The 26385-nt window shown below is 38.8% G+C and overlaps 1 long non-coding RNA gene and 1 pseudogene across 1 annotated transcript; one reads left to right on the plus strand and one right to left on the minus strand.

Annotated features, from left to right (window-relative positions):
* The first annotated feature begins 622 nt into the window (after positions 1-622).
* LOC133718267 (uncharacterized) lies at positions 623-1562 on the plus strand. Its single transcript, XR_009850185.1, has 3 exons — positions 623-894; positions 1128-1209; positions 1297-1562. It is a non-coding gene; the product is annotated as an uncharacterized LOC133718267 (long non-coding RNA).
* A 2343-nt stretch (positions 1563-3905) lies between these two features.
* Positions 3906-24433, minus strand: LOC133718287 (rust resistance kinase Lr10-like; annotated as a pseudogene).
* Positions 24434-26385: the final 1952 nt, after the last annotated feature.

Here is a 26385-nt window from a genome sequence, read left to right on the forward strand (position 1 = left end):
TTGTACGTAAAGCACTACTTTGAAGTTGAGCTTTATTGCATTGTTAATAGGAATTTGTACTTGCAATTGTTGGATTTTACAAAGAATTAACTCAATAATGCATGGAGTACGTAAAAGCTATGACAACAAGGTTTAAGGGTATTCTCCTTTTCTTATCAGGTGTACTCAAGGTTCTAAAAATCGCTAGGCACTAGTCGGGCGGTGACCAAAAGCCTAGCGCCTAGGCGTCTAGGCGGGAGCCTAGGCGGGGACTAGGCGGGGACTAGGCGGTTTTTATTTATTTATTTATTTTTAATAAATACAAATAGGTGAGGTAAAAAATATTATAATTTAAATGAGTAATTACATCTAGAAAACTAAAACCATTATGAAATAGTATGATATTATTATTTTTTTAGTAAGAATATAAATATTATTATTTTTTTAGTAAGAATATAAATGGGTAATTGTGAATCGGAGTACAGCTTATCCCATGGACTCAAACCTTATCTCAAACACTAATAATAATGTTGAAGTGGTCAATGTTATCAAACTACACGCACAGCAAAAATCACGGATTGTTAGTTATCCCCAGAAAAGTCGTCGTCTTCTCTAACCTCTACTTCTGCTTTTCTTTCCTCTCTCTGACCCTTCTTTACCTATGGATAGCGGCGACCCTCTCTCTCTCTCTCTTCTTTCTCGATGCATCGAGTCTCCTTCCCTCTTTCCCAGATAAAAAAAAACCCAAAAAAGTCAGAAAAAAATGAGAAGCAGCGAGAGTCGAGGAAAGAGAGATGACCTTCCGGCTGTCTAAGATCGGCGTCAGAAAAGAGAGGAAGAAGAGAGAGGCAGCAAGAGAAGAGAAGAGGAGAGAGATGGGGTCGAATAACCAGACTGCCCAATGAATCTGCGTAGGTCAGGAAAGTTATGTTCAAGGAGTTGGAGAGATATTTTATTTAATATATTATTTGTGGGAAATAGTATAATCTTGAGTCAATTTGATTCTAATTTGTAGTCTTGGCCTGAATTTCTTAAGAGTAGCTTGAAAGTTGGTTATTAAATTTGATGTATAAAATTCCCATTTGTTTTTTTTTGTTTTCAGGCAAATTTAAATGTTGAAGAGCCTAACGTTAAAAAATTATATGCAGGCATATATGGACGGGGAGATATGAAGCTCATTTATGGAACAAAGGGTCTTGGAATCCAACACAAAGGAAGAAGGGAAAACAGGTAAGTACTTAATTACTACACTGCTCAAAACCACTTAATTGTCAGATAAACATATCTTGAATCATCTAACACAAAATGTATATGCAGGGGCTTATGACGAAGAAGAATCCACAACAAAAGCATATGAGTTGGCAGCACTCAAGTAGTGGGGAACATCAACTTTTACAAATTTTCTGGTGTCGGATTATGAGAATGAAATTGATCTGTTGAACACTAACAAAAAGAAGAGTACTTGGCCTTTCTAAGAAGCTAATTATTCATCTTCAAATTAACAAGCAGTTGAGCAGCCTACCTAACTGTTGTAAAAATTTCAAGAGATGAATTTGATCTATCTATTTACTAATTATTTGATAGCTTTTTGTTCAAACCTGTTAAATATCAAATTCATACTAAATTGCTTTCTATAAATGAGTGGATGCAAAATGACACATCTTTAATTTTTCATTTGTGTTTGATTAAGTATTTACTAGCAATAACCCTTTTAAATTTTAAGGCAGTTGCAATTTCAAAGGAATTGGAAACGGAAACCCATTTTAATGTTTGAAAAAAGAAAAGGTCATCGCAAGGACCCAGTAGTGGAACAAGAAGAGGAAGAAGAAGCTGCATATATATACAAAGGGAAAATGGTAGCGAAATGGGCATTCACTCACCCGCAGCAAAGCGCGGGCTGTATGTTACTCGTTTACATAAAAAGGCTAGACCAACTTTGACAGTTCACATCAGACCAGATCGTTCGTTTCGCAAGTCTGGCAGCTAGTTCATCCTCAATTATTATTATTATTATTTTTTTGGCAGTAGTTCATTCTCATTATTGAGCACAGGTTAAAGACCCTAAAGATAAGTGGTCCCTTAAAGACTTCTAGGTCAAAACATAATTTCCTGAACTCCTGAGAGTATGAAAGTCGGAGGGAGGCCTGCACACAGAATCGGAGGAATGCTTCAGTGGCATAGAGCTCGACTCTAGAAATGGAGATGCTGTCTAGCAGCTTCCAATCTCGTTTAGTCCTAGTCAATGTACGAAGCCTTACCTTCTGCAACATCAATTTCTTTTTACTTGGCCAGGTCTCCAATACCTATCCTATATTCAGCAGGAATGAATAACTAAAAGATTTACAAAACTAACTGGGGAACTACTGTCCACCTTTAGCCAATAGGAACTTAGTTCTGTTAGGAAAGTCAGAAACTAGTAATATTGATTTTATCTTTCTATAATGGTGAACGCCCTCTACTATTCTACTACTTAATTACAGAAAGCAATGGAGAACCGATTCAATACTACACGATTGTGAATTAGCTCTCAGAAGAGCTCATAAGAAAAAAGCAGTTTAAACGGAGGCTAGGCGACAATTGTTCTTTGGTTTTTGGTAAAATTGAATTTGATTTTCTGGTCCCAGTTATGGAACTCTTGCCCAGTTCTCGAAGAAAGCTTAGTCGGGATCGAGAGAGAAATTTATGTAAGAAGGCGGACCAACTTTCATTACTTTGTGGTACCGATGTATGCCTGATCATCTTCAAACCACACAACACCAAACCACCAGAGACTTGGCGCCAAGATTGTACACAGGTCAACCGCATTATCAAAAAATTCAAGGCAAAGCTGGCGATGAAGCTCAATGACGTCAAAGGTACAAGAAGTCCTTCATCCCTGGCAATCAGAGAGACCACAGATGCTACTACTGCCCATTCTACTTCTAGTCATGAACCAAATAAGAAGATTAAATTAGATTTAAATCTTTCTGATTCTTATGATTCCGAAATTAAAGGTTAGAAGCTGCATGCTGATTACAATTCTATAAATTCTGAAGAAGCCATGAAGATGGAGACGCAGTACCTAACAAGGGGTGCAAAGCTTCCCGAGGATGAATTGATTGGAGATAATGAGGCAAAGCTTGCTTCACTAGAAGCTAAGCTGCAAGCTATAACCAAGAGAATTGCTTTAACGGAAGCAACTAATGTTTAAATTCTATCAGATTATATGTAACTTACTTGGGCAATATTGCTGGATTTTATGTATATACAGCTTTCTTTTTATGCACTTTTTTTTTTTTTTTCCAAGTGTTAGTGCAGGTGTAGAGAAAGAACACAATAGGGTTAATACGAAGCGTGTAAACAACTGCTGACCAATATGATACCAATCGGAGCATGTTCAATAACAAGAAGTAGGAACTAAGGGCATCTCCAACAGACTACTTATTTCAAAATAAATTGAATATTTAGCTAATTTTAGACTAAAATTCTACTCCAGCAGAATACCTAAACAAAAGTTAAATTTAACTTTTGCTAAATTTTCTAGCTATATTTAGCTAGAGATGAGAGAGAATTTAACTAAAACCTAAATTTAACTTAGAATTTAGGTACTCTGCTGGAGCATAACTCAATAGTTAACTAGCTATATTTCACTTTTAGCTATTTTTAGCTATGAATATAAGTATCACTGTTGGAGATGCTCTAAGCTAGCTACCCTTTAATCAGCACAACCTTCCCTATGAGAAGCTTTGTAGCAAGAACTGCAAAACTCCAAAAAAAAATTCTCATGATTTCTTATCAGCACAACCTGCCCTTTAATCCATCAGCCACCACATAATCAACAACACCTACATTCATTGTTTAAAATAGGGAATCCCAAAAAATGGCTGATCTAAAGTACATGAACTATACAGAGCTTCAGACAAAAAAAAAAAATCTATAGTGTAAATGCGGAGCATGGAAGAACACTTACTAATTACTCCATGATAGGAAATGCCTGCTGCATTGTAAATACAAATATTAACTGGCGCTACATCACTTCTTCTGGATTTCGAATCGAACTAATTGACTCTTAAGCTGCATTTTCTAATGGCAGTGATGATGACAAAGTTGTTTCCGAATCATCTTCATCATCCACTACTAGCGTGTCTTGTGGATATAGCTAGGAAAGGCTTTGGAGGCATTTGAATGAATTCAACTTCTCCTTCAAGCATCTCTACTACTTTGTTCATCGAATTAGGACGGTCACAAGGCTTCATTTGTATGCACCACAATGCTACCATGAGCATTTTCTTTGTCAGTTTCTTTTCCTCATCCGTGGCATCTTCGATTTCCATCTCCTTTTCTTCATTGAACTGGTCATACACCCAAGAAGGAAAGTAAATTTGGCTCGTATTGGCAGCATTTGCATTCAAGTTCTTCCTTTTCCCTGCTATTTCCATCAATAACATTCCAAAACTATAGATGTCAGCTTTGTTCGACGACACACCTCCAATATTCTTGTAAAACAATTCCAGACCGAAGTTAAACTGCTATCATCTATGGGGCATAATCTTGCCAGACCGAAGTCTGAAATCTTCGGAACAAACTTCTCATCAAGAAGAATGTTGTGTGGCTTGATATCGAAATGCAAAATTTTCATATCACATCCTTGATGCAGATAATCAATACCACGGGCCACTCCTAGTGAAATTTCAAATGCTTCCCTGCAACTTAAGGAAATGAGTCCTTCCTTAGGAAATATGTGTTTATCAAGAGACCCTTTTGACATGTACTCATATATAAGAGCACGCTTTGATCCCTCAGCACAATAGCCAATTAGTCGCACCACATTTACATGATGAATTCTTCCAATGGTAGCAACTTCATTCATAAAATCTTGCCCATTAGCTTTGGAATTTCCCAACATCTTAACAGCAACAATGTGACCGCTCCGAAGTTTTCCTTTATACACAGAGCCATAACCTCCTTCCCCCAATTTATCCTTAAATCCTTTGGTCATCTTCTTGATGTTGGAGTAGGAGTACCATATAGGCATGAGGTTGTTGTGACTTTGTAAGAATTCTTCAATAACGTTGTACATGTTGTAGGAGAATTGTAATTGTGTGTTTATTATTGATAATAGGAGCCCTTTATATAGGGAGTTACAAGGTACACAAAAGGGAATAGAATCCGAATACAATTGAATACCTAGAACACTTTCCTATTACAACTCTAAACCCTAGTTTGAGGAGGCACACATTATGTCGACATCCTTCAACACTCCCCCTTGTGCCGCTCAAACTTGGTGATGACGCTTTGATCGTTGCCTCGTTAAAAACCTTGCCAGGTAACAAAAACCCAGTGGGACAAAAATAACCCTGGTCGAAGGACAAAAAGAGCACAACACGTCCTTCACTCTTCGAGATCGAACATGTAGACATCATGCCTCCCCCTGATGTCGACATCTCCCCCTAATTGCTACAATCATGGGAGTTCGGATAACTTTCTCAATCCGAGGCTCTTCACTTGTTTCTCGAAGGTGGATTTTGGTAACGACTTAGTAAATAAGTCCGCTACATTATCCTCAGATCGGATTTGATTCACTTCAATATTTAGAAGTGATCAATGTTGTTGCTGATTGTAAAAGAACTTAGGCGATATATGCTTGGTGTTGTTGCCCTTGATGAAACTTAATTTCATTTGCTCAATACAAGTTGCATTATCTTCATAAATGCAAGTAGGTTCATCTGTGGTAGACTTCAAACCACAAGTTCCTCGAATATGTCTAATCACAGATCTTAGCCATATGCATTCTCGCACGGCTTCATGTAGAGCAATTAATAATCTCTGCATGATTTGAGGAAGTAGCAACAAGGATCTGTTTTGTAGACCTCCAAGATATCGCTGTGCTTCCCATGGTAAATACATAACCCGTTTGGGAGCGACCTTTGTGAGGGTCAAAGAGATACCCTGCATCAGCAAAACCCATCAAGACATCGTTGTCATTTTGATGGAGGGGAGGAGGAGCACGGAAGGTGGTGTTTTGCCTTGTGGAGTCCGATCCCACACTTCCGTTTATTTCTTTTCTCTCTGTAGAGATAGAACAAGCTCATATCAATCGTACCTCTCAAGTATCGAAGGATTGTCTTTATGCCAATCCAATGGCGTTGCGTTGGCGCGGGGCTATATCTAGCCAACAAGTTCATAATAATTGAGGTGTCCGGTCTTGTATTGTGCTAAGTACAATAATGCGCCTATTGTACATAAGTAAGCACTTCTGCTATTAACACGTCTTCGTCATCATCCCTGGGACGAAACGGATCCATTTTAGGGTCAATACTACGGACGACCATGGGAGTGCATCTTTGACTTTATCAAAATGCCTAAGCATCTATTGACACGGTATACAAAACCGTGGTCTCCCAAGGTCTTTCATCTCAAACTCAGATTTCAGGTGTTCAGCGGTTTCCCTTAACTCTCAAAGGTTCCAATTATGTTTATCAACATAAACCGTGACAATTGCAAATCCAGAACTTGTCATGAAAACGCAGGGGCATAGTTCATTATATCCCTTCCCAATCAAGTAGTCACTTTAGTGACCGTTTCACTCTCATTGCAAACGCGCTCCGTGGTCAAGAGCCACTTTATTTGGGTAAATGATGTACACAAGACCCTTCATTATATTCCGTATCTAGATCCCCATAGAGATACGTAGTGACCACATTCGTAAGCTGCATGTTCAGTTATTCGGAAACTGCCAAACTGACAAGGTAGTGGAGTGCAATGACATCCATTACGAGAGAATTAATATGTCTTCTCGTAGTCGATTCCAGGGCGTTTTGTGAGAAGCCTTGCGCCATAAGGTGAGATTATCATCTCCTTTTCTCATCACGCTATCTAACGAATACCTATTAATATCAACAGGTTTTATGTTAGGAGGTGTTGGCATCTCAGGCCCGAAATCCTTCCTTTTCGTTAGTGAATCCAATTCAACCTGGATCGCATATTTCCATTTAGGCCAATTTTCTCTACGTTGGCATTCTTCAACGGAGTAAGGTTCGATGTCATTGTTCTCAACAATTCCACGTCCCCATGTACACTAGTGTAGTTCGTAGAGATCTCTATATTCTCAGGAATTGGTTCTAACATTGAGGCGTCCCCCAACGATGTCTCTTGGACATAACTACAATCCAAAATATTATCATGAGACGGATTTTGAGTATCAATGATCAATGGATCAAGTTGTGCCAAACTCGCTCTCTTCTTAGGGCGAGAATCCATTGAACCTATGGGTCTCCTACGCTCTCTAGCGGAACCCATGGCCTATGACGCCATTATGCCACCTTGTGGTGTCACCATCCCACCATCCATGGTGGTGGTGACGTACCCATCTTCTCTGGGTGGCACCATGTTCTCTTATGGGGACATCAATCCTTGCAGGCATGTTTGCAGCAGGTATATGTGATCTCGTCACTTTTATGGGATCAAAATGAGACATAGTGGGGACAGACCACGACAATTCCTGTCGTTCCTGTTGAGCATTGACGTTCTAATCTCCCCCTAACGATGGGAAGACTGTCTCATCAAAGTGACAATTCGCAAGTCCAGCGAAATAGAGATCGCCTGTCAAGGGTTCTACATAGCAGACTTATAGTTGGAGGCCTATGTCCAACACAAATATATATATATGCATTCGCTGCAATGACTCATGTTGATGCGCTGTGGCAGCGCAATTGGCACATAAACCGCACACTCAAATATGCATAAGTACGAGATATTAGACTCGAACCCAGTCACTAGCTGTAACGCAAATAAAAGTTGAGTGACTTCTATAAGTCGTAGACGAATTAGCATAGCTGCATGCGATATTGCATAACCCAAGCGGAAATATTGATGCGCATTACCAAAGTCCGGGCTATCATCGTAGTCTTTTAATGGTGGCTTTTCTGCCAGACCAATTGGGTGTGTACATGGGAATATGATACTTGATATCAATACCCAATGATATGCAATAGTCATCGAAAATTTTCGATGTAAACTCTCTAGCATTATCAAGTCAAATTGACTGAATGGGATGATCTGGGTAGTGAGCCCGTAGCCATATGTTATGTGCTAGGAGTGTAGTATAAGCAGCATTACGAGTGGATAATGGCACAATACGTGACCAGCGTGTTTGCGTATCAACCAACGCCAAAAAACATCTATACGGTCCGCAAGTTGGTTGATCCAATCCACAAAATTCCCTTAGATTCTTTGTAAGAATGGAATTATTTCCTCAATCTCCTTTGCATAGGATGGTCTCAATCCTAAAGAACAGGCTTTACAGAACGAAACATGGGCCTTATAATCAACCAATGAAGGTTTTGGTTAAGCCACAATGTCAAAATGGACTTGAGAAGTAGAGAGAGGTGTTTATGGCGTCAATGCCATGTATTTGCCGCTGGGGGTAGGCGGCGCAGGCCATGTGTGGCCGGTCTTGCACAATCATGGCGCCATGAGGCGCATGTGCAGCTCCTCGAACCAATTCTTGGTTCTTACTTTTCTTCGTTCTAAAAATGGATGTCCGTGTGAAGTCTTTTAATACACGGATCATCATGTCACGACTTGGGTGTCCCAAACGGTCATGCCAAAGCCTATATGTGTCAGAATCCCATAAGTCATCTCTCATGACATGGTTGGATTCAATAACTCGAATAGTGGTTGCATACAACCCACTAGAGCGACACATAAGTTTCTCTAATACTCGTTTATGTCCGTAGTCATTAGAGGTAATGCAAAGGAACTCTGTCCATTCTCATAATGTGTTTCCACATGAAAACCATTGGCTCTTATGTAATAAAGTTCGAATTAAATAAGGTATGTCCAAGACATTAAGTAAAAGAATCGACACTTTATTAATAGCCAATGATTACATCAAAATTTCCAAATTCTAATCCATAATAAAAATCAAACTTCAAATCGTAGTCACTCAATCCGTTTGGTAACTCTAATCAAATATGACCAGGGAAGTAGAGAGAGATGTTGGTGGAGCGAGGCTCTCTTAAGTACCACATCTCAATTACTTTCCTAGACATCATACTTCATTGGATGCGCCACATGAGAAAGAGTTAATGCAATTGCCATTTATTGACTAAGGCATATTGCCATTACATATTTCTTGGAAAATAAAATGACTATTCTAATCAAAGTCTGCGGCATCCTTGTGCAAATCATCTTCAGCTTTGAAGTCCTCTATGGTGAGATCGACATCTACACCATCTTCTTCTTCTTCTTCTGTAAGGTACACTTCTTGCTCCCTTAGGTCTCTATACTCCTTGTAGCGTGCAGTTAGTTGGGCTCTTGCCTTGCATTGCTTGAACCAATGCTCACTTGATCCACATCGATGACATACGTCATTGTGGTTGCCTCCCTTCAATTGAGGTGCACGTTGTGGACGCTCCCTAGGAGGGTTGGCGCCACCACCACGACTAATGGCGCCATGTCCACCTCTCCCACGTGTGGCTTTGCCACCACGTGTATCCGTACCAAACTTGCGGTTTCCTTCCTTGTTAGGGCGGTTATATGGATCCATACGTCCCTCATGTCCCTTATTAGGGTTCTGCTCCTTGCGCCCTCTTTTGGGTGCATTATAATTCGCCTCATGAACGCTCTTGGTTCCTATGGGCCTTGAATTATAATTCCTCACGAGTATGTTATCATGTTTCTCAACTACATATATGATATTGATAAGCTGATGAAACCTCGTGATCCGTCCAGCATTGACCTCAGTACGATACTGCTTTGATACCACAATGGCTGAAACAGGGAAGGTGGAGAGAGTTTTCTCAATTAGCTCTTGCTCTGTGACAGGTTGTCCACAAAATCTCAACATGGATTGTAAGCGAAGAGCTTCTGAATTGTATTCAGCAACAGACTTGAAGTAAGCAAAGTGCAGATTGTTCCATTGAACCTTCAAGTCAGGGAGGAGGGAATCTTGGACATTGCCAAAGCGCTCTTCTAGCGCTACCCATAGCTCTCTTGCATCCTTGATCGACATATACTCCAATCTGAGTGCTTTGTCCATATGACGTCGCATCAAGATAACTGCTTGAGCATGCTTTGTAGGTGTTCGGACGAACACAAGATCCGGGTTAGGTGCCTGGATTATGGGTAATATTCCCTTTGAAGTGAGATGGTTCTCAACATCGGTTACCCAGCTATGGTAATCCGAGCCTGTTGAGTCAAGCATGGGGAAGTCGAGTCTAGGTTCATTCGACATCCTGAAAATAAGAAAAGAAGATATATTAGTTTCGGAGCTAAACTTCCACGAAAACTAAAATAATAAGATTTCCGAGCTATGCTACCAAGAAATCAATTTCCAAGAATCTCTTTTGGATTAGACCAAACAATGATGTTTTAATATGGTCACAATTTGATGCTTACGGACGCTCTTAGTCCAAGCATTATGAACACTCTTAGTTCATACGAACGCTCTTAGTTCGTTAAGCGTGAATCCCCACAATTCCGCTTATTAAATACTCAAAACCACACATGTTCATATATTCATATATTCCAAAATTCTACAGAAAATAAGAGAATTTAAAATACATGAAAGCAGCAACTTTAATTACAAAAACTTACGTGATGGTTCTGGGCTTGAGAACACGCGCGTGTTGGAGCAGGCGTGTTGGGGCAGCAGCAACAACAAGTGGCAGCAGTTTCTGCAGCAGTTTGGACAGCAGCAAGCAGCAGGTTCGGCAGCAGTTTCTGCAGCAGTTTGGACAGCAGCAAGTAGCAGTTTCTGCAGTAGTTTGGACAGCAACAAGCAGCAGTTTCTGCAGTAGTTTGGACAGCAGCAAGCAGCAGTTTCTGCAGCAGGTTTGGCAGCAGTTTCTGCAGCAGGTTCGGCAGCAGTTTCTGCAGCAGTTTGGACAACAGCAAGCAGCAGTTTCTGCAGCAGTTTGGCAGCAGTGGGGAGGCTGTAGGAGGTTGCGCTAGGAGGCAGGGGCTGCAGGAGGGTTTTCGGCAGTTTTGGTGATTTAGGGTTTTTTGTGTGGGCAAGGGAGGGCTGCGGCAGATTTTTATGAGAGAGAGTTTTTAGGGTTTTTTCTTTAGGCTAGGGTTAGAACTCGTGCTGATAACGTGTTGTAGGAGAATTGTAATTGTGTGTTTATTATTGATAATAGGAGCCCTTTATATAGGGAGTTACAAGGTACACAAAAGGGAATAGAATCCGAATACAATTGAATACCTAGAACACATTCCTATTACAACTCAACCCTAGTTTGAGGAGGCACACATTATGTCGACATCCTTCAACAGTACATTGACAAATGTCGTCTTTTCAACTTCAAGATTAAAAACACAACCACACATGGAATTCCGACTATATGTCTTGCTGCAATCCACACTGTAAAAGGAAAATAATTTAGTCCGTGCTAGAATTACAATAGAGATCAATTCAACGGTTTATGACTTTTTATCGCTTTAAAAGAATGAAGTTTACTCAAATTAAATATATAATCAAGGTTATTTTTAGAAAAATAAATTAAGGATAAAACGTACCTGCCATTGTACGTAGAACTGCAAAATCGATATAGTAAAACACTCCGACCTTGACTTCTGCATCACAAATATATAAATATCAAGTTATCAACTCTGAATCTTGTAAATGAGAAAAAGTAAACTGAAAATAAATAATTGTGGTATAGCTTGAAGAACAGAATCTTTGATGTTCCTTACCACAATCAACTTTGTTGGCATCAGTGTGGACATAGCAATCAATACTGGTAGCTGATTTGTATATCTGGAACCATGAAAGTTCAAAACCATAGAGCAGCTCGTTGTGGATGTCTATGTAGGAACTGTTCATGTGCTTAGTCCCAATCGACGATGATGTCAAGACCATCAGCTCTATGCGACATGAATCCCACAAATCCGAGACACTTGAGCCTCCAGTGATAACAAAAGAATGCCCACTCCTTGCATTAATGCAAGGAGCAGTATCCATATAGAGATACGACTTCACCGGCCGAGTTTCACAGGTCATGAAGATTATAGGCTTTGACAGTTCCCGATCGAACTGATTTTGTCTAGATTGAAACGTGCTATATGGATCCTGATTATAGGCTTTGACAGTTTCCGATGTTAAGGAAATAATGACTGCTGAAGTTATATCTGGCCAACGAATAATGAGGGAGTGAAGAGCAGTTATCCTTACGAAAATTGGCATCCACAACTCGGATTGTGGCGTTTTCATAATTGATGGCAAGCACATAGTATTTTCCTGAATACAATTGTAATACAGTGACATTGTTTCCACAAGACAAGGAATACCTTCGGTCACCGCACTTCTTTGGATCATCATTGAGTCGGAAAGGGAAACGTATGCTGTGGATGTCGCCGCAGGAAGAAGGCTCACAGGGATGATCATCCTTAGCGTGGGAAGCTACAGTGCACAAACCAAGTAGAAGGACCAGTCGTGCTGGCATGGGTAGCCTTCCTGTGATTATGGGAAGATACACAGACGGGGAGAAATATCTAGCTTTATGCCTTCATCTACTAATCAACACAAGCAGAGATGATATAAGTAAATGTTCATGTACTAGTCAACATATACGGAAAGGAAAAGTGATGACTTGTAGACTACTGGAAGGGGGTCAAGTTCCCATTGATAACTTGTAGTATACTGCACGCGGTTCATTTAATTTGAGGGCAAAAGATTCAATGAGCTTGACTTCAGCTCAGCTTTTATGGATTAGTCTCAACTCTCAACTCTCAACTACCCAGGACCAAGTGACATATCTCATTAATCTCTAGTGTCTTGAGTTAGTCTTCGGTCGTGAAAAACGCAGACTAACATAATTCTGTAGACTATGTTTCAGTGTATCCACAAAGCTTCTTTGCATATCTCATTTACACATTTGTATTGGGGCAAATAAAATCAGGCATTTGAAATTTAATGACAACCTAAATAATAAACGATACTTCTGAAACCCCACTGAGAAAGTCAGAAAACACTTGCGAGCATCAATTTACAGCGAGTCGCAACAGATTCTTAGTGATTTTAGATCATAATAGTGTTGACGGCAGTTGACGCAAACATCAACACAATGGAAATTTCCAATCAGCTAGCGAGTTCTTATGATCCTCGGAAGCAGAACTTTCTCCAATAAGATTGCGGGCATAGCATCAACCCAACAATTGGAAAGAAACCAACCTTTAAATATTCTGTTCAAATGCCTAAATAACGTAATTTCTTTGATTAAGAGCATGAACTGTAACAATGTAAGGGTCTAATTTAACATACACTATGCTAAAAAGAAACATCATAAAACAAGAGAACATCTCATGTCTCAATTGCAAAAGCAAAACTTTCATTACTCATTGTATCTTTCTATACTAAGATCTAAGAAAGTTAAGAATACATCAAAAACCTCAACTGCAACAAGTATAAGAGAGTTAAAAAAAATAAAAATAAAAAGATTAATCAATACTTCTATCTTGATTCCAAACTCTTTAATAAAGTATGTTCACGTTCCTGACGAAGTCGTTTCCTCTGAAAGAAGAAAACCACAAGGATACAAGATGTAAGGATGTAAAAGAAAATCTACAAGAAAAACTATCAGATGCAATCCAATATTATCTAAAGTGGTTTTAGTTGGATATATTAAATTATGGATCACATTTGAGTATTAAAGGACTGAACGCACCACATTGATTAGCAGGATTAGCAATAACTGAATAACATAACCAATCCAATCCGATCCGATAATAAACATGTATGTAGTTTGCGACTTCACATAAAGCATAGTGAAGGTTGCTACAGCATGACTTCAGAGTTAGTCAATAAGTGTGGATGCCCAACAGGTAAACCCAGAATGATTAATAGAGGGTTTCGGTTCGAGAAAGTGCTACATATATAGTGGGTATGCATAGGATATACTGGCAGTTAAAAATCAGCCAAAACAAACAACATCACTATAAAACTTTAAACCAAGTGCTCTTAACAGAAAATGCCAGAACATCTGAGTTGCAGTTGATTGAAATACATATGTTCTTAACAAATTGTTGTTTCTTGTATTAATAATGCTCACAATGTAATCTTAAAAGACAAGGCCTTAGTTTAACTACAAGAACAAACTCGGAGAAAGTGAATGAATTAGAGCCCTAGTTTTTGTTTGTCAAAGTGGGCCTCTTTGTTCAATCACTTCTATGTATTTATGATTGCTTATTAAATTGCCAAGGAACATTGAAACCTACATACATTGGAAGAGTACACAAAACAGTGAGCTCCTACGTGAAACCATAACAACCAATGTACAGCAAGCGGAGATGAGTGCACCTACGATTACCGCAATCAGATAAATACCGCTCCTTTAGGTTTAGATACTATGTCTTGACTACACAACTAAGGGTGCCTTTAGCATACAGGACCAGCAAAAATCCCACAAAATGGAAGGACGCAACTACATTCTGTGATGAAGAATACAAGCAGAATATTTTAAGTCAAGATTTGGAAAGTAGTTCAAATAAATCTAGGCTTTTATTATTAGGATTCTTATAATTATTAGGATTATTTCTTTAGGATTCTTCAAGGATATTCCTAGTTATTCTAGAGTCATCTTAGCCTCCCTATATATAGAGGCCTTTGTAGTCTTTTATTTTCAGATTGAGATTAATAAAATTGAAAGCTTTCTGCTTCTCTCCAGGTTTGTGTGATGCAACCTAACCTTAGGTGTGATGCCTAAGTTCTCTGGGTGTGATGCCTAGAAACCCTACTGGTGTGATGCTAGTAGTTCTATCCCTTTTCTTCCTAAGTTTCTTATTATAATCCCTTTCCTTTCTAACAATCGAGACTGCTGCAAATAAACCCTAGTATTGCAGTTCTTTTGCTACTTGTCCTGCATCATTTTGGCGCTGTCTGTAAACAAACCAGTTTGCTCCAATGGCTACACGATCAGGGAAAAACTTCAGCGGTCGTCTTACTGGTTATCAGCGCGATGTTTTGTTACTAAAGATTGTTGAGCAACTTGAATCGATGGACACTCGGATTGAATCAATGGACACTCGGATCAGAGAGTTAGAAGATCGTGGGAAAACTTCCGCAACTAAGAAGGCAGATAAAGAAGAAGATACTATAGTCCAGGACACCAACACTGGCGACAAAGAAGAGATGGAGCACCAAAAGGAAGGTGGGGATGACAGTACCTTCGACTACGGAACTTATGATCCATCTGATCTAGACGAAAACTTAAATACTTCATTCTGTTATGTTGTTAGACACAATCTAGCACCTCCTACAACTCAAGCTTCAAGTGCACCTGCTGTCTCAAGTTCTACCGTTGAGCGCCTCAACCTTCACGTGCAGCCACACCCGCAACCATACAAGGCAGCGCATATCCTTCTTGGAAGACCTTGGTTATCTGATCGAGATGTGCACCATCATGGAAAGGAAAATATATATTCTTTTCTCTTTAACAAGAAAACGGTTGTCTTGAAGCCTATGAGGCCAGTTGACAGGGACATGTACAGGAGGAGGATGCTTAAGAAACCTGATGCAACCAAGAGGAAAGTTCTTCACATTCTTATGTCTAAATGGTTTCAGATAGAGCCTGGTGGTTTGGGAAGGAGCGTCTACACCTTTAACTCGCCGGAGTCGAGTCTTTCAACAGGGGGAGAATGATGAAGAATACAAGCAGAATATTTTAAGTCAAGATTTGGAAAGTAGTTCAAATAAATCTAGGCTTTTATTATTAGGATTCTTATAATTATTAGGATTATTTCTTTAGGATTCTTCAAGGATATTCCTAGTTATTCTAGAGTTATCTTAGCCTCCCTATATATAGAGGCCTTTGTAGTCTTTTATTTTCAGATTGAGATTAATAAAATTGAAAGCTTTCTGCTTCTCTCCAGGTTTATGTGATGCAAGCTAACCTTAGGTGTGATGCCTAAGTTCTCTGTAGTAAATATGCACCTTTTACCCAGAACCTTGTTTCTCTTTATAGACTTATGACTACAAACAGTAATAGGATGATGATGCAAAATATCACAGCAAGACAAACCACAGCACACCAACACAGAATTTTATAGAGGTTCGACAAAAACTTTGCCTACGTCCTCTGTGTGATCTCTCTTGAGAATCACTAGCACTATGGAGATAACAACTTGATTACAAGTACTTATTGAAATCCCTATGCTAATCCCCAACCCCTTTGCTAGATCTCTCTATCACCCTTGGCTCTCCCTGCCCCTGTGTTTATATGTAGCTGAGAACTCTCTGAGATCTCTCTTTGATCTCTTCTCTGATCTGAGGACACATTATATGACCTCCCTGCAGCCCTATTTATAGATTATAGGTGCTGGTTACATACATGTCACATTAGGATTCCTAAAACTATTAGAACAAGGAAAGAGAGCTAGCTTTCATATTCCTAACTAGAATAGAACTTACTTTCCAGGTCTAAATCAATAGGAATAACTCTTCCTATTCCAAAACCCATTAGGATACTAGAAGAATTCCTGTGCGCACTAATCTTCATTTACCCATCTGGTTTTGTCTTGAATCCTAATCAATTTAGGCATATCAAAGAGCCAAATTCACAACAATCTCCACCTTGGTGAGTTGATACCAAACTGATTGCTGCAACCTCTAGGATATCTTGTACTTCTTGAAGTAATCCTGAAACCTTCAAGAACCGTCACCTTGGCAAAAGTCTATTTCCCTCAACGCACCTCAAGTGAGGAGGTGCTCCACCTCAATCTCAACATGCTGTAAGAATGAGCAGGTTCAAGTAACACTTGAACTCCTCCATGGCAATGGTCCTGGTCAAACAATCTGAAACATTCTCCCTTGAATGAACTTTCTCAGTTGTTATCTTCCTTGAGTTGACCCAACCCTCGCTGCGATGACCACGAACATCAACGTGTTTCGTCTCTGCTTGAAACACTTGATTCCTTGTCAAATTGATGACCCCATTCTTCACCACAGCTTCTTGTTGAATTCCAAACTCACTCATCAATCCATTAAGCCATAATGCCTCTGCGGAAGCTTCTGTTAGTGCCATGCAATCTACTTCAGTGGTAGACAACGTCGTAGCTGATTCCATAGTTGCTCTACAGCTCACTAAACCTTCACCACAAGTAAAAACATAACTTGTTGCAGGTCTTGTCTTGTCTATGTCTCCTGCCAAATCTGAACCCTTAGGACCAGCAATGCATGCTTGTTCTTGTTGTCTTTCAAACACAAATCCATGCTCCTTGGTGTCTCTCAAGTGATACAGAATCCACTTCACTGCTTGCCAGTGTCGTCTACCCTGATTCGCCATATACTTGGACATAAAAACCTGGTCTTGTGCAGATTCTAGCGTACATAAGACATCCCACTACTCTTGCATAAGACACATTCATCATCTCATCTAACTCCTTCGTAGATGATCTCTGCACACTCAACTGGAAGTGTGCTACTGGTGGAGTAGACATGGGTTCATATAACAGCCATATTTTTCCCGCTTCTCTGTCCCTCCTTATCTTCACTCCTAGGATCTGTTGTGCAGCTTCTAGATCCTTTATGTCGAATTCCTTCCCTAGTTGTGCCTTTAACTTCGAAATTCTAGACATATCCTGACATGTAATCAACACGTCACCTAAATAAAATAGCAATAGTAAAACCATACTATCCTTGAACACATGATGATAAACGCAATTGTCCGCTGGTGAGATTTGGTTAAAATTGACCTTTACTTTCTGCGAATACTCCTTGGCCAATACCCGAGCTTTGAATCTCATGGCTTCCTTATCATGCATTCCTTCCGTTTTCCTATAAACCCACTTACAGCCAACCTGATTTCTTTCTTTGGGCTTAGGAATCGACTCCTGAACTAAGTCCTTCTGTATGGACTTCTTCATCTGTTCTAACATAGCTCCCATCCAACTTTCTTGTACATCATTTGCAATAGCTTCCTGATACGTGGTTGGATCTCTTGGACTGAAACTTAGAGCATACTTGTCCAATGCTATGCTTCTCTGGAACTCCTGCCCAAGTGACTGACGAACTGAGTCGTAGGTTCGTAGTGCTAATTGCTCCACTTGAGCTTGTATTAATGACTGATATTGTTGCTCTAAGACTTCTTCCTCGATAACCCCTTTATCATACTCCACCTGCTCAATTTGCTCCACCTGAGCTGGAGTTTCTTCCATGATCCCTTTGGTTAGAGGAATTTCGGTTGCTTTCTCTACAACATCAGTCTTCTTCTTCACCTCACTTGTCTTGACTTCATCGAACGGCATTGTCTCCTCATCAAAAAAGACATGTCTACTTAGAACCCTTTTCTTGCTGACAATATCCCATAACTTGTAGCCCTTTACTCCTTTCTCAACACCGAGAAATATGCACTTGCGTGACTTTGGCTTGAGTTTGGTTTGCTCATTGTCGGAAATATGAGCATATGCACTACTACCAAACACCCTTAAGTTAGAGTAGTCAACTGGTTCTCCAGACCATACCTCCTCTGCACACTTGAAGTCCAAGACTTTTGATGGTGACCGATTAACCAAGTAACACGCATGGTTAACTGCATCTGCCCAAAACGTGTCTGGTAATCCTGCATGCAGCCGCATGCTTCTTTCTCTCTCCAAGAGAGTTTTATTCATCCTTCTAGCAGCTCCGTTTTGTTGGAGATTCTCTTTCACCGTGAAGTGTCTCGTGATTCCTTCATCCTTGCAAAATTGTAAGAACCTTTTCATTCTATATTCACTGCCACCGTTACTTCTCAAGTACTTGATTTTTCTGCCTATTAGATTTTCTACTTCTGTTTTCCACTCCTTGAACTTGATGAAAACCTCGGATTTCTCCTTCATAAAATAGACCCAAATCTTCCTCGAAAAATCATCTAAAAAAGTAACAAAGTACTTGAAGCCTCCCATAGACCTTACTGGTGTCGGGCCCCATACATCTGAGTGAATATAATCCAGCAATCCTTTGCTTTTGTTCTCACAATTTGCTAACTTGAATGCCACTTTCTGCTTCCCAATAGTACAATCCTCGTAGAAATTCAGTTTGCAAACACTGACACCTTCTAGCTTACATTTCTTGTGGAGTTCCTGCATTCCTTTTTGACTCATGTGCCCAAGGCGATGATGCCATAGCTCAGTCTTGTCTTTTACCTCAGTAGACATTGCAACTCCACCTATTATTGTAGTCCCTTGAAGCTTGTATAAGTTGTTAGATTGAATGTCGCCCTTCATCACAACAAGTGATCCCTTGAGAACTTTGAGTCTTCCTTCTTCAAAGCGATACCTATATCCGGCCTTGTCCAAAGTACCCAAAGATATCAAGTTCTTCCTTAACTTAGGAATATATCTTACATTCTCCAGCGTTCTAACAACTCCGTCATGCATTCTGATTTTCACTGATCCAATACCTACGATCCTACACGAGGAGTCATCTCCCCTAAAAACCTCTCCGCTGCTACTCTCCTCATATGTGTCGAACCATTCTCGGATTGCACACATGTGGAATGTACAACCGGTATCCAAAATCCAATTTCTGAAAGCATTGGAGCTGGATGTTACCACAAGGAGTTCACCGTCATCTTTATCTTGTCTGATGACTACATTGGCTGTGCTTGAACTCCCTGCCATCGCTTTTGCTTTCATCTTCCCTTCTTTGCAGTTTCTTTTCAAGTGGTCGGCAGCACCACATTTGAAGCAACCTTTCTTGTATTTTTCCTTGGATTTTGATGTACCCTTGTTACCAGATTTATCCTTCTTACTCGTCAACTGACCTGTCTCCTTGCCCTTGACATGAAGGCCTCCTTCTTGGGAGCTTTCGGTCTCCCTACTCATCTTAAAATAAGATTGAATAGCTTTGATAATCTCATCGTACTTGAGAGAATCCTTACCGGAAACGAGTCTGGTGATGAAGTGCTCGAATGAAGCTGGTATAGATCTTAGCAGCATAAGTGCTTTCTCCTCATTTTTATATCTCACATCCACCTTTGATAAATTGGCAACACAAATCTGAAATTTATTCAGATGATCCTGCAGATCCCCGCCTTCTTCCATCCGAAGACTATAGAGTTCGTCTTTCAAGAAGAGTTTATCCGCGTCAACCTCTTTGACATTGTCCAATGTCTTACTGCTGTCCATATTCTCACCAATATGAACCTTACCCGCATAAACCTTCTTGAGATAATCCCAGGTCTCTTTGTTGTTCATATTCTCACATGCACTAGCCAATACATTAACCAATACATGATCAGCAAGATGTAGCTCTATAAAGCTCTTTACCTTCTTGTCCATCTTCTGCCACACCTTGTCTGCCATATCAGCTGCCTTATTCTCTATCCCGAGAATAGCCTCGTACAGACCTTGTAGAATCAGGACACTTTTCATCTTCTTCTGCCATAATGTGAAGTTATCCTTCCCATTCAACATAATGGGCATCACATTGCTGCCTGCGTTTGCCTTGTCATCTGCCATCTTAGAAACACCTTGAGCCTAAGCTCTGATACCACTTTGTAGTAAATATGCACCTTTTACCCAGAACCTTGTTTCTCTTTATAGACTTATGACTGCAAACAGTAATAGGATGATGATGCAAAATATCACAGCAAGACAAACCACAGCACACCAACACAGAATTTTATAGAGGTTCGACAAAAACTTTGCCTACGTCCTCTGTGTGATCTCTCTTGAGAATCACTAGCACTATGGAGATAACAACTTGATTACAAGTATTTATTGAAATCCCTATGCTAATCCCCAACCCCTTTGCTAGATCTCTCTATCACCCTTGGCTCTCCCTGCCCCTGTGTTTATATGTAGCTGAGAACTCTCTGAGATCTCTCTTTGATCTCTTCTCTGATCTGAGGACACATTATATGACCTCCCTGCAGCCCTATTTATAGATTATAGGTGCTGGTTACATACATATGTCACATTAGGATTCCTAAAACTATTAGAACAAGGAAAGAGAGCTAGCTTTCCTATTCCTAACTAGAATAGAACTTACTTTCCAGGTCTAAATCAATAGGAATAACTCTTCCTATTCCAAAACCCATTAGGATACTAGAAGAATTCTTGTGCGCACTAATCTTCATTTACCCATCTGGTTTTGTCTTGAATCCTAATCAATTTAGGCATATCAAAGAGCCAAATTTACAACATTCTCTGGGTGTGATGCCTAGAAACCCTACTGGTGTGATGCTAGTAGTTCTATCCCTTTTCTTCCTAAGTTTCTCCCTTTCCTTTCTAACAATCGAGACTGCTGCAAATAAACCCTAGTTCTGCAGTTCTTTTACTACTTGTCCTGCATCATTCTGTGAGCAACATTGCTCGGCCAAGTGGACTTCACCAATTCAACCTTTTTGCATTTACAGTGTTTTCTACAACCTTCCTTCCGGCCGGATATCATTAAAATTTGAAATATGCAATCCAAGTTGGTGAGACAAGAACTTTCTGACAGTCAAAGCATTCCCTCTCGTTACTTCTTTTTCACAACTTTGTTTTACTATTGATATGAAGGAAAAAGCAGAACACCTAAGATGAATTAAATATTTAAAACTCGTTAAAGTTTTGTATGATTTCATAGATGCTTAGAGCCTAAGTGACAACTAGCCTAATGTCAGTCCTATCTTTACACACCTTGTGTAGAAATTTCAATAAGCTTAAGCATATTTTCTGGTGTGTACAACATAATAGAACCCCATCTATAAATACAGGTATAGGTAAAAAGATTGTGCAATCACTGAACTGAAAATCTTACCATTTCCAAGTAATAATGCTAATTATGAACTAATTATGACATGAGAAAGGTACAAGCAACAGATTTATATGTATCACCACCAGTAAGACCAACATTTAATGTTTCAATCAGTATCATAACTTCATACACATACAGTAAAAAAGTATCACACATTTTGTCAAACTTCGTTTTGAGTTGTATCCTATTTAAAATGTACTAATACTTTTTACGATCAATCCAGTCACCATTCAACCTAAAGAAATTTTTCTACTGCTATTATTACCAGCTTTCCAAGAAAATAAATAAATAAAAGAACAAGATTTTTAAACAAATCATAACAAGAAAGCATACCCGTCTTTCCCAAAAAGGAAGAAAGCAGACAAAATCATAGACAGTAGTAATGGTTGAAACTAAGATAGCATTCAGTCCAGTAAACACCAAAAGTGCAGTCATAGGTCGAGTTCTATGTGGCATGTTTCTCTATTGTCTGGGCTTTCTTCAGCTCTGCAAGCAAGAAAACGCAATTGAGAACATTCTCCCAGAAAACAACACACACATGCATGCCTGTCAGGCATATGAGTACGCTCAATGTACAAGGATGAATAAAAGTACTAGTACAGAAATTGCAAGAGGAAAGCTAAACCATCCTCTCTGAAGAGGACGACGACTTTTTCCATGATCCTCTACTTCCCGAGGATAATTGCTAACCATCCTTATGAAATAAACAAAATTTACTTTTCTGAAAGTCAAAAAGAAAATCAAAATAAGACAAACCATACTCAAACAAGAATAGAGGACAATTTTTTTTTTTTTTTTATTTTTTTTTTTATGACTGTCTTTGAACATTATTAAATAGACTGCTTTCATAAAAACATGTCCTTAAAAGCCAACAAAGAAGAAATTTATTCCAAACTATTGTGCTTAAATGCCTTACAAAAAAAGGTGGCCTATCATGATGATAACACAATACGAATCAGTCCATAAAATCAGGAACTGATTTTATGCTTCCAAGTGATAAAGCCAGTTGGCCATAGAAAGTATAAAACAAGGCCAAATATGATATACTACAACCAGGGGCAGAGGCAGATGTGCACTAGAGTATGCAGCTGCACACCGCAGCTGAGACCCTGGAAATTAGTTTATTTAATATGTATATATGCAATCCCACCTTCAGATTTTTTTATTCCGGTCCATGCATCCTTCCTAATTAAAGTACTTATCTTCTATTAGTCTTTATAGTTAAAATCAATATCACTACTCCACCTCAGTGTATCAATCAGATATAATTCAAAATTTTGGATCTGTAAACTCAGTTTTCTGCTTCATCAATCATTGTGCCTAGTTACATATTCTAAGCAATCCCAGATATGGTTTCCTTGCTCCGCCACTGACTACAACAATGAACTGCACTTAATCCTTGCATATTTGTTTCTTAAACAACAAGAGTTAAAGGGATTGTTACTGTTCTTATACAGAATAATGAAAAGAAATCTATCATATGCTCCAATCAGGTCAATCCACTTCTCCATATTTTCCAAGCTTAGTATGAGTGGTAATAAGATTTCCCATGTCATATGAGGATAACTTCCTAGCTATGTCCCATGAATCAACCACTACCCCCCACAGGGTGTGATTCACTTAATATATACTTTTAGTAAATACTTTATATAGCTGCAAGACGGTTCAGAAACTGAAAGCTCTTCTTTTATCGTTCCTCCCACTTACACCAGAAAAATCAGTGTACAATATCTAGTACAGAATGAAGTTATTTATCTTGAGAGATTTTCATATAGCCTACCAAGTTCTCAAAATCTTGGGAAGCCATTCTCTCTCAAATAAGACAGGATCAAGGCAAAAAGAGATGGAAACTTTACACCAACATCAATAGCAAAAAGATCTATACTACCATACACATTAGAACATTGAACTAGTGAAATACTGAGCTATAGAAGTTTGATGGGTACCAAGATGAAACATCCTCTCCTAAAGCCGAGAATATCTCTTCACTGTAATCATAAAGCAACCGGGCATCTATTTCAGAAGTTGCAACTTACAGTTTTCCCTATCGAAAAATTCCCAAATCATATCTAAAATAGCAGTACAAACGGAGTGCAAAACAACACGGGATTGCATTTCCATGTGATAAACTGGTGATTAGTGCATTGAACGAAAGGAAAAGAAAAAAAAAAAAAAGGAACTCAATTTGTACATCACATTAAAGAAATTTTGAATAAGATTACTTCACTTGACGGCAACAGACAGTCGACACTGGTTTCTCAGAGCCTAATTGTATATAGTAATGTTCCCTTTGTTAAGCTTCATTTTTTCTCTCATAATTCAGTGAAATGAGTGCAGGGTACCTCTTTTCTACAGACTCTACAATACAATGAGTTATATATATACCCATATAATACATTCTCACACCATTACGTCATACCAGTGTTAGTATGCAAACAAAACCCTAATTAACCCTCAGTTGCTGACTAATATCAATCAACTATCCCCAAAACATGAAGAACATCAATAATCAGAGCCTGGGATTAGAAATGAGACCTTGGAACAAGTTGAAATCTTGCGTCGCGCTTTGGGGTGATTGAGATTCTGGGTCTCCTGGTCAAAGCCTCGATCTTTAAACCCTAAACCCTAGACATTGAGAGAGATTGTGAGAAAGGAAACGATCGAGAGAAAATGAATAAGGGAGAACGACTACGTTTTGCCCAGAAGGTTTACAGGTTATTTTATTGGGTCTTTCTGACTGAACCAGCAAAAATCTAAACTGACCCAGTATTTATAAAATTATCCTCTACTTTCCGAATATTACCCCTAATTTATTTTGTTTTTTGTTTTTTTTGGGGGTACTGAAATCAGTGCCGGGCTCATGTCAGAACGATTTCCTCCATTCTGATAAGTAAGAATAAATTAGGATTGTTGGTAGGATTCAAACCACATTGGTCACAAAGAATAGATTGAGATTTAACTTCAATAAGCGTCGGCAAGATTCGAACCGTCCTGATCACTTAACTTCAATCAACGTCGACGGGTTTCGAATCGCCTTCATCACTTAACTGCAATTAGCATCGGCGAAATTCGAACTGCTCCTGATCACCAGAAATAAATTAAGATTTAACTTCAGTCAGCAACTGCAGGATTCCAACAATAAACTAAGATTTAACTTCAATCAGTATCGATAATATTTGAACCCGACACCTAAAAACTCTTACCAACTCAAAACTATCCAATGGTTAACAAGGTCTATTTATTTATTTTTTTGGGGTCTAAAAAAAAAGGTTTATTGGTTAAGCAAAGGAAAATAAGTAAATAATACGGACAAATTAAAAAAAGCAAAGGAAAATAATGAAAGGGACGCGTGTACGGTGGCTATAAGCGAAGAGAGAGATTCCCGTTTGCAAAACGTGGACGAGTCAAACCCAAACCCATAAAGCCAAGTCATTTCCGCTCATCCATTCAGCAATTTCTTCCAAATCTCTTCCAATTCAACTTCGGGCTAGTTTGGGATTGCTGTGATTTAAAAAAAAAAAAAACTGCTGCTGCTGTGTTGTGAGAATAATCAGCTGTGAATTAAAGCAAATTCGTGTTTGGTAAATAATATTTTTAAAAGTGTTGTCAGTACATAAAACAACTGCAGAGTGTGTTTTAATCCACAGCAATTTCTAAAAGCAACCTCTAGGCTGCTTCTAAAATCTGCTGCCAGTGACCTATAACTTTTAATTAAAGCTGTTTTTTATTTATTTACCAAATATAATAAAATCTAAAATTTTGAACAAAAGCTGATTTTTTTAAAGAGCAATGCTACAAACACCAAAAAAATGATACCAAAAAGCAATACCAAATGACATGGCGTCTGAGTTGACATCTTACGTGTCATGACATTCAATTTAATAATTTTCAGCAAATTTCATTGATTTTATCTAGAAAACTAATTAATCAGCAAAAAAGAAGAACGTGATTCACCAAACAACCAAATCTGCTACCGTCCTTCCTCAAACAAAACAACCACATCTGCAGAATTAAAAGAGCAAAGAAATCTAGAGAATATCACAAAGAAATTACATCAAATCTGGGAGACTGTATATATAATAGTACAACTATTTCTTTATCCGTCTAACAATATGAGAATTCATATTAAATTCATTTGAAACTCATTTGAAACCCATTTAGAGATGGATCTGGCCATCAATTGAAAATCACCATTTCTCATTTACTTCATCACTACATATCTCTATTTCCAGCACGATGAAACCCACCACCACTAGCAGTATATAATAGATCATTATTCAATTGCCAATGAACTAATGAATTAAGCCATACACAACTTTGTATTCTATTTACTCTGTTTTGGTTGATGGCCTTTTCCTACAGTTGCATGTTAAAGTCTCTACGATTTAAGGGGTTGGTTTAGGATTCTTCATTCATTTTGTTGTTGTTTATCATATACATTTTTTTTGTAATTAAACAACAATAACTTTTAATTATTGATCTTTCCATTTTAAAGAATAAAAATAATAGAAAATTACATAGTAGCACATGACCAAAAATATAAACACAGAAAACCCACCTTCAATTTGTTTTATACAAATAAGGACATAAGCCCAAGCCCATAACCAAATGAAGCACGCCTGGCTTCAAATTTTAATAGAAAATGACTAAAATGCTCGAGTTTCATCACAATTTACGGGCATTGCCACTGACCCAATTTCCACCGT

The sequence above is a fragment of the Rosa rugosa genome, chromosome 6 (genome assembly GCF_958449725.1).
Source record: "Rosa rugosa chromosome 6, drRosRugo1.1, whole genome shotgun sequence".
NCBI lineage: Eukaryota > Viridiplantae > Streptophyta > Magnoliopsida > Rosales > Rosaceae > Rosa > Rosa rugosa.